Below are 10,278 nucleotides of genomic sequence, written 5' to 3' on the forward strand. Positions count from 1 at the left end.
ATTTGATGTGTAGTAAATTTACTACAGATTAACTGGGCTTGTTTGTTAAAAGCTTCCATAAACATAAGCACTCACTCTCACCGAACAAATCAGCAAAAGATTAATGAGAATCTGCAAGTACACTGATTACACAGGCATGCTTTAATAAACTCTTCCATCTCAAAATTATTTAATGCATTCATACTCATGGACTCTAGCTTGCTGGTCAGCTTGACCATCAGTGTATTAATATTGAGAATTGAAATGTGCAGGATGAAGAAAATATCTTAGTATGAGATAATTATCTCTCCAGCATGACAAATGGGGCAATACCTATGTGTATACATGCTTTAGAGCACCATGCATGGTGTTTTCATAAAAGAGCTTTGTCTTTTGTCACAATCTCTGTAAATGTTATTCTGTATTTCTTCAGGTGTAAAAATATGTATTACCAGGTTATCATGTGAGTAAGGCCAGATGTGCCCTGAGCTGGAGATCATGCTGTGATATTTCAAAACACAGTTTAGTTTGGACAAAAAAAATGTAAAAATAGGGGAATTTCACTAAGAATAGTGTGTTTTTCAGCTTCTTCTGCACATCTTGATTTCTAAGTGAGAATATATTAAAACAGTCACTCAATATTGTGCATAGAAAGTGGTGTCTATAATGCCCATTGTCTTGGAAGGTAACATTTTGAACATTTTGTCCTGAAATCAGTTTGCAGGGTATGACCTCTATGCATGCTTGTCTAAAAACATTCGTGAGGATATACATTTTTAAACAGCTAAAAGTAATTTCTTATTTGGCCTCATTGTATCATCTTTCCATCTGCTATTGTCGAAGGCTTTCTTACAAAAGGCTGGCATTTACCTACATTTACTGTAAAAAGAATGACACTGACAACTCATCTACCTCCCTGTCTGTGTATAAAAAGTCATAGCAATCACAAGAGTAAATGTATATGTTATTTCATCATAATTTTCACCATTTTCTACTTAAATAAATCAATAAATTATATTATAACCATGGGTATGGATAAGTGCATGGCTGAAGCCACTATAAGGAGCACACCACATGAATACTGTGTAACATCCTCTACATGAATCATAGAGAATGTTAGTGTCAATTCAAATTCCTACTTGGTCCACTGTAAAATGGATGCATCTGGGTTGTATCACTTCATTAGGCAAGGCTCGATGCCAAAGTTTGCCTGAGTCAACAATCTATGCCGTAGTCACCCACCTGAATCTCAACATCCCAACCATTTGTTCATCCTGTTCAAACTGTGGTGGAGGATATTACATTTTTCAGGTTTATTTAAATCTCTGTTCTTGCATACCATTTTTACAAAATAAATGTTAAAACACACTTGTAGGTTGGATTTAAATATCAAAATGTATTTCACTGACCATGAGACAGTGCACATGGCCATTTGTCTATCTCACTATTAGACTGAATTAACTGCATCATCTACTTTAGTGGTGACAGTAAATCAGTCAAATTTCATGAAAAATTTTTAAAACATCCCTTTGCAAGATGCAGGCAACCAATGAAATGGTAGAGTTTTAATTAAATGTACTGTCTGTTATTTTTCATTACAATGTTGTTAATTAATGTTCAGCTGCATGGATATTGAATCCCCCAGTGTTGTGCACTTTTGATCAGTCTTAGAAAGTAATAAAATACAAATTAAAACCTTGGTATTAATATTCAGTAGATTGTATACAATTACAGTTTTTCAAGAAACTGGAGGATTTGTTTAACCAAAGTCTTAAACCCACCTGGATGACATCAGATGTACAAGAATGGATATCTTTAGAAACAACAAAAACAAATGGAAGTGTTGTGCCTTATTGCATTAATTGTTGAATAAAGTAAAGATAGTATCTTTATTTAATAATAATGTCTTCATTTTGTGACATTTTGACACCTCAATGTTTTCCATGACAAGTTCTACCCAGAAAATGGAGGTAGAGGTGCCTTACAGAAAGGTCAAGCATAGGACTTGTTATAACAATTTGACAAATTAAGACAATAACCAGATTAAAAAGCTGTACAAGGGGACAACAAAAGGGGAGAAACCTGAAATAAGGTATTAAGCCTGTCTGTAATAATAAAGCTTCTCATATTTTTTGAATTGAAATAGTTATCTTTGATGATTTGCAAATGAAAGGTGAGACAAATTACTTTCTTATATTTTGTATTCTCCTTTTTTAATGTTTGGCCAAGTAATTAGTTACACCCCTGAAACGCAGTACTTATTAAGTTCTGTTTCCAAAATTAATTTAGGTATTAAAAATGACATTTCTGACCATAATCTCTCAAATTAAATATCAACCAAAACTGTCTGTGGCTGAAATGAAATTTGTCCATTGAAGTGTTTTTATTAATCTTAATTGATGTGGAGATGCTTGAAATTCCATGAATGTGCACACTGCCACCATTTCTGTGCATCACTTAATTCCAGTTATTTTGTTGAGCATAATTCTATTTATAAATGAAAATCTTATTATACGAAGACAAGAAAAATTAGCCATTAGCTTTGGATTGATGGTGTATAAACAAAATGAGTCATCTAACCCAAAGTGACATGTATAAATTACCTGTAAATATAAACTGGGTTGAAGGATGACAGCACTGAGTTGCAGTGACAGGAAAGCACCAAAGGAATGTCAGTTGGGCCTACAGTGACCAAGCATCTCCTGCAGTCATCCCCCCAGGGATGGGAGTAAACCTGCCATGTCAATGAAGTAAATTAAGGATTTTGGAGAGTGCTTCAACTAGTGCCATCTACATGTGGGGATCTGATAAAATGTAACAGGAAGAACAATTCTACGTTGTCTGTGTCATGTCATGTGATAACAGGTGTAGGCCTTGTGCCTCCTTGGGCCTCACCAGCCCCTGCCCTTCACACCTGAGTGAGAGGTGACAAGAGTCTCGACTTATTGTGGGTTAGGCTAAGCTACTATGCAATTACTTACCGCTTTCCACTTTACCACTTACCCTGAGCAGACATTATTACACATCATAGTAATGTTAGAGGAAGCAAGATGATAAATAGTAACAATAAGCCTCGTTTTAGTGATTACAGCTTCAGAAGATACGTACCTTTGGAAAGAGCTTGGCAGAGTGTGAAGGGGTCCAAGTGCAAGGTGAAGCTGGCAGCCTTGCTGGAGTCCCTTGCCTGTCCCCACCTTGGTCCATCTCTGTTGAGGAATAGCTTACGGCGCTATGGGCACCAGCTGTGTAGGGTCACCAGAACCTATTACAAATTAACTACTTAAAAGAGGAGCAGCATAGAGTGAGACAAAACAGACCTGAATGAAAGGGAACAGCACTGCCAGGCAAGTGATATTTGAATTGAATACTTCAATAATGGACGCTGTCCTCTTGTGACCTCCATTTATCTGGAAGAAAGGAAGCTGCTGTACCACAGTAAGACTGACTATCTCAGGTTGGCAATATCAGGGAACATTGCTTAACGTATTGGTTAACACAAGTTTGCCTCTGCAACCATTTTATCTGTCCACCTGATGCCTGATGGACCATGGTGGATTGGTATGCTGGGAGAGCAAAAAGCTGTCTAACACCCCTGAGTGACCTAATATTTTTCAACAATGGACCACATGAAATGAAACACATGATGAAACACCTAGAAACTCCAAACTCTTGATGAAGCTTTTCAGGGTCAGACCTATTCCGTGGTTCTTTGGAGAAGGAATGCAGACGCTTTGTTTCCTATTTCTACAGGTCACCAGATTTGCATACTTCCCTCACTGCCACAGACAAGCACTAAGACAGTCCACCCTACTGTAGGTGCTGTTGTGAAGGTGTGCACAGGCTGCCCCTCACAGTGAACTGATTCTTCCCCTTGTCTAGGGCAACTAATGTGCAGGAAGCCGTGGGTCAAACTTAATGGGCGCAGTAGTTTTGCTCAAAGCTGACTTCTGAAAATGAGCATTTAAGCACAACCAGAGTAATGGAAAAAAAGCCCTTACATACAGGGTATGTTGGAAGAGATGAACAGAAAAGGGATGCTTCTGATTTTGATGATACAACAGAGCTACAGTGAGCTTTTCCTGGGGTTTAACTTTGCTCACAGCTCCACCTGCTTGTCATTTATTGATATTGACTCATTCCAACAAGAGCACCTTTGAAGCCTTCTGTGATGAGGGCCTCTGTTAGTTTGTGCACAGACACAGTTTCATTGTCCTTTCATGACCCTTTGGCACAAAACAAGAAAAGTTTAAGTAAGGTTGAAATCAAGCTCTTGAAAAGGGCAATAAGTGCTTGTAGGGAACAGGATGTCAAGTATTATTGCATTTGGGGAGATTAATAGGAGTAACGACAATGCTGACATTTATGACCCAGAATAAAACAAGAAATAAGAATGACTTATTGTACCTAGGCTAAATTTCTTTTAAAATTAAGTTAAAAAAAACTTGGATGGACAGGGAAATTAATGTTGCAGCTGGTAAATGGCAGGTGAAGAACAGTGAATGAAGACAGTGCAAGAAAAAAAAAACACAATCACAACCAGTCCAGTTGTATGGGTGATATTTAACATGCTAAATGAAGATCCTATCACTAGATGTTAATCTCTAAGGATAATGGACCTATAACTATCAGAAAATGTAATCTATAGAGTGCTTAGGGTTAAGGGTCAAAGTAGGGGAACATCTTTTTCTTTCATAAATTGAAATTGTCATATCAACAAGGGAAAGGAGAAAAAACAAGGCTCAGTGGTCACCCTGCCACCCTTCAAAATAGCAGTTCACTGTAAGTAAATGCCCCTTTTTACGTTTCTTTATTTGCATTTAGCAGACACTTTTATCCAGAGCAATTCTTACATTTCATCCATTTTTGTAACTGGATGTTTACTAAAGCAATTCTGGGTTAAGTATCTTGCCCAAGGGTATAGCAGCAGTACCCAAGCGGGGAATCTAACCAGCAACCTTTTGGTTACAAGCTGTTCTCCTTACCACTATGCTACATTGCCACTCACAGCTGTTATGAAAACACATGGGGAGGAAAAAGCCTGCTATTTTAACAGGAACACAATTAAATGAGTCAAACCAATCCAGCAAGGCTAATATTTGTCATTCAAGAACCTTGTACTAACTTCAATTAGCCATTACCTCTCCCCAGCTTTCAGATGTAATTAGAGGAGCTTAGTTGTGCTTGATGGTGCGAGCCACTTTATTTAATCACTAACATTACTTTCCCAAACTATTAATAATTTTCCAGGGCATATGTTTATGCAGAATTAGAATGGTAATTACCTTTGCAGTTAATTCATCACCTCCAGATTTCACACCTAGCTACAAAATCCTTCATTTGCAACAGTCTTTTTGGTCAAAACAAAAGTCCCTTGTTCTTATTGAATTTCCCAATGCCAGACTGAAAACTGAGTTTCATAACATTAATAAACCAGCATCCAAGCAAAACAGGTATAACCATTTATGCTCTGCCTGTGCATGTGTACCATGCCTGAGCAGCCAAAGCTGGCATACTCTACAGTGAGCTGTCTAATTCAAATTTTTAAAGGCAAAATATTTAATTTAAATCACCAGAGCAGGAAAGTGTGCTCTGTCTTCATTTGAACTGGTCAGCCGATGTGAATTTGAATTAATAATTCTGAAAATTGAAGCTTCTTTTTGATGTCCTGCCTCTGTATTGACTTTCACTCCCTTCCCCTCTTTTTTCCCTCATTTTTTTCCCTTCAGTGCCCCCTGGCCTCAGCAAGGTCTTCATTTTCACAGGATATAGATGTTGCACTCTGAGCAAACTCCCTCTAATGAGAAAGACTCATTGGGGCAGGCTTCAGTTCACTTCTGCACTTCTGCAGTGTTAGTGCCACTGAAATTGTTCTAATATTCCTGACTGGGTTGCCCAGGAAACAGGAGGTCACATAGCCACAGGGTTCAAACCCACAGCTGTGGAACCACAATGCATCTGATGATGATTTATTCAAATGTGGTTTAAAACATGCAGCTTCCCCCCACATTACCTTAATGTAGCTGGGACCTCATTCGTAACTGTCAAGAACCTTTTCATCTGGACCCTGACTTAGTAAGTCGAAAATTGTACATACAGTGTGTTTTCCACAGAGAGAGAAAAGAGTCTTGATTCAGCTGACATATACCTGCAATCAGGTTTATTTTGGGGACGGAACTAGATCAGGGATCATAAGGGGATGGCCTGTGGTCCATGTCCTTGTCCCTTCACCAGCTGGGACTAGAGGAGGCAGCACAGATGACTTTGTGTTGTACTTCAGTGTGCCTCTCTATCATGTAGAGCACAGGAAGTGTAAGTGTGTGTGTGTGTGTGTGTGTGTGTGTGTGTGTGTGTGTGTGTGTGTGTGTTGGGGGGCGGTGTGCAGTGACAGGGCTATGCAATATTAATGAGGTGTTGAGAAAAAGGACATGTGAGGCAAATCAGCTCCTGTAGATCTCTTATAATAACTTATACATGAGAATGAGGGTTTAAGTGTGATAAAGGATCATCACCATCACTCATGGCCCAAAAGAAGTGAATAAAAGAGAAAAAAAAAAGCAACAACAAGGGGAAAGTTCATCCTGGTGAGCCTGAATAGACAGTGATGAGGGAGCTATGAATAGGCAGTCTGGGCCCCCAGGGGAAATGAGTAAGCAGTAAGGAGCTTAAAGAAGAGGAAAATGCATTACAATTCAAGAGCGGCGATGGTAATTATCACTGGCATTCCAACTTTCTCTTAAAATAAATGCAAGATGAAAAAGCAGGATGAGGCTGTAAAAAGCGATCCATAGAGGCCACTGTCCCAAAAACCATTCATGGTCTTGATGGGAAATAGAAACCATCTGCATCACTGCAGGTGATTGTCCTAGGACAGTGGATGACGTGGAGCCAGGTCAAGGAGAGAGCAGTCTATGCAGCCCTATGGTGAGATGGCAGTGCCATTTCAAGCCTTTTACCCCGGGTGGACTTCTTTGATCTGATTCCCTGTGCAGACAGGGATGGATGAAATACCATAAAAATAATAATAATGCATTATATTACTATCCAGCTGTCGAACCAGTAGTGAGCTGGGTGTTTATTGCCTATTGGATAAATCACAAATACGTACAGAAAAGCAACACCACTGCTACACGAGTACCCCATTGAATTAGTCATTTGTGACGACCATGGCACATTTATCCCGCCAACCCCCTGAGCTTGTACTATCCCACTGCCAGATGCACATTCCTGATACAAACCTTAACACTGACTGCATGTCTGTGTTATCTTCTCCATGCACAGTAGAGAAAAAGAGTCGAAGCTCTAATGTTCATCAGCTAATTAAGGGCTCCCCATGTGCAGCTACCATCTTCTAGTGCATTGCCACTCACCCAGTGTTGCAGTAGCCATATTGATTGTGCTTGTGAAGGGGGATAAGCTGCTCGATGAATATAATTGAGTCATCTAGCTGTGAAACTGACAGCTGATCTAGATGTAGAGCAGGAGCAAAAAAATCAGAAGAATAATTAGTGTAATGAAACAGGAGTGCAAATAATTCAAATGCCACCCAGAAGCACCCTCGAATCAAGCTACTTCTCTTTTTATACATCTTGTGGGAAATAAAAAAAAAAAAAATGAGAGAAGCCAAGCTTTATGAATCTGCTTGGTACTGGAATGTTTCTGTAGGTTAATTGATACTTGCACAGTCAGTTGAGTGGTGGAGGATAATTCTTTTAGATCATAAGCTGCATCAAAGGCATAATGTTTTTTATTCACCTGAAACACATGTTTCATCTTGGAAAGCAGAGCCAGCTCTAGAATACCTGAAAATGAATAAATTCCCCATGTTTGATTATTCAAACCAAATACACCGCTAAGAACAGAGGCTTTATTTGAATTTTTGCACTTGTCAACAACCCATGCTTCTGAAAACACATTCAAAAACATATACTCTAGCTATGATGTGAAAGCAACAACAGCTCTACAACAGAGATTGAGCACCATATACTATTACAGTCCTTTATTGGCTGATACTAAATGTGTATTTTAAAAAGTTCTTTTACTTGAGTGATCTGAACTTCTACTCTCTGTAGTTCTTGTAACATTGTCAGAAACATGGCCTCAAGGTTTATGTCTTTGTTTCTACAACAGTCTATACTGCAAGCAGCGATGTCTGTGCGTCTTGCCCCCATTTAGTGCAATATATATATATATATATATATATATATATATATTTTTTTTTTTTCATTAATGTGGAACACAGCTGCATCTTCATGCAATCCCTTCACTGGCAATGATGCAGTATGGTGAATAAAAATAAAATAACAGGTAAAACCTTTACATTATGCAATACATCACTCCGGTATGGGATTAGCAGCAGTAGAAGTAGTGCCAAGAGGCATATTCATGGGAAAGGTTCGTCCTTGACCCATTCAAACTTGTAAGAGAATTAGATTTTCATGAAAATGTGTTTTTTTTGTTATTAACAAATTCTTTTCATGTAGGTTTTGGGTTGCTTGCCCCCATGCTCTCCAGTATTAAACGTGTTTCATTCTGAAAAATTAATTATGCAGATCAGTGGCTTGGGGTAATATAAAATGAATGGGTCTTATGCAAGCTAGACAAAAAAAAATTCAAATGCCTAGGAAAAAAAGTAGAAATTAACATCTCACTTAAAGGAGATGTAATGATGCATAGGTACACTGATCGCTGCAAATGGAGCCTCAAATTGCACAGAACTAACCTTGTTTGATTACATATTCCTCTTAGGTGATTTTCAGACAGTTAATCGACACATTCATATACTTTTGATCCATAAGACTTCCAAATGGTCCAAATGAACAACGATAAAGGTATTGTAGTATAACTATCCAGGCAAAGCATGTTTTGCATCTTATCATTTCTGTTGGTGTGCATGTATCTGAGCCAACTGTGCAGCTTCTGGTAATTTGTATCCTTATTGAGCAAAATACTGCTCAACGGGCACCAAAAAGCCCACAAAATAAAATGAAGACATCACATCCAAGTACCTCTAATACTGCAGATGAATGTATATGTAAGGTGGGGTACATTCCCACATTAACGGTGGGGTTAGGGGGGGTGGGGTATCCTGTCTGTCTCCATGGTAGTGCATCAGGCCGACAAAGAACAGAGACAGAAGCAGGGAGAGGATAGAGGGAGGGAATAGAGGGAGGGGGAGCCTTTCCCCCACACACACGGTATTGTTAACATGAATCATGCCTCAGCAAGATTATACCCCCAAGAACTGCCTCTTCACTCCCACCACCTCTCCCTCTCACATTAAAGACACAGTGAGGAACTACTTTTGGTGTTGCGTCTCGTATCCCCCTCTGGCATCCAGCATACAATTACAAGATCGGACAGTGGGGAAGAGGGACGGGACCACTGAATTTGCAGCAACTTGGCTATTGCTTTGAGTCCCTTTTTAAATACTGCTGCCATTCTTTTCAATAAGGTTCTTCAACGGAATTGTCCCCCAGTTACATATATGACTTCCATATTAAGATTTATGTTTCAATTTGTATATTTGGTTGATTGCTAGGCAAATAAATAAGGATAATAACCATGAGCTGAACAAGTGGAAAAAAATCAGAACAATGAGAAGGCATGTAGGAACAGAACAGAGAAACATCATTTTTCACTATCAACATCTTGCACTGAATAATTGTTCAAGGCCAAAAACACAAATGTGTCACCCCAACCCTATGCAGACCCATCCTCTCATCTTTGAAAACCACCACCTCAGCCACTCACCACAAATTGATACTTAGGCAGGCCCTCCCCAGCTGCACTACTCTCAAGGACTTCTGCAGATAAGTGTCTCTGATATCCCCCCAGAAAGTTTATAAATACCAGTGAATTCCAAATTCCAGTCTTCATGTCTGATGGTAAGAGGTCAGAGGAACAGTTAAATCTCTTCTTGACATAAGTGCAAGGCCCTGTAGGGATCCGTGGAGTTTCACTTAATTAAAAGCACAAGGCAGATAAAGAGAGAGGTAACCTGATCCAGGGCACACATGGATGCTTTTTGCTTCTCCAAGAGGGGAAACATTTTCACATTTTAAAGATTGGCTGTGGTTCAACTTTATCAAAAATCAAAATTATTAATGCTGCAAAACAAAGTCTGCAATGTGTTGTGTAATGTTTCATTCAGGGCCACGTCATTTCCAACCCATAGAAGAATAAGAACATGATACTATGTCAATCTAATTACTAACTACATCTCATATGATTCCGTAATCATATAAGGTGGGTAGCAAAGTCATTGAGAAAGTGCTGTAGATTGAAGGCTTTTCGGCAGTT

This window comes from Megalops cyprinoides, chromosome 2 (assembly GCF_013368585.1).
Source record: "Megalops cyprinoides isolate fMegCyp1 chromosome 2, fMegCyp1.pri, whole genome shotgun sequence".
NCBI classification, from domain to species: Eukaryota; Metazoa; Chordata; class Actinopteri; order Elopiformes; family Megalopidae; genus Megalops; species Megalops cyprinoides.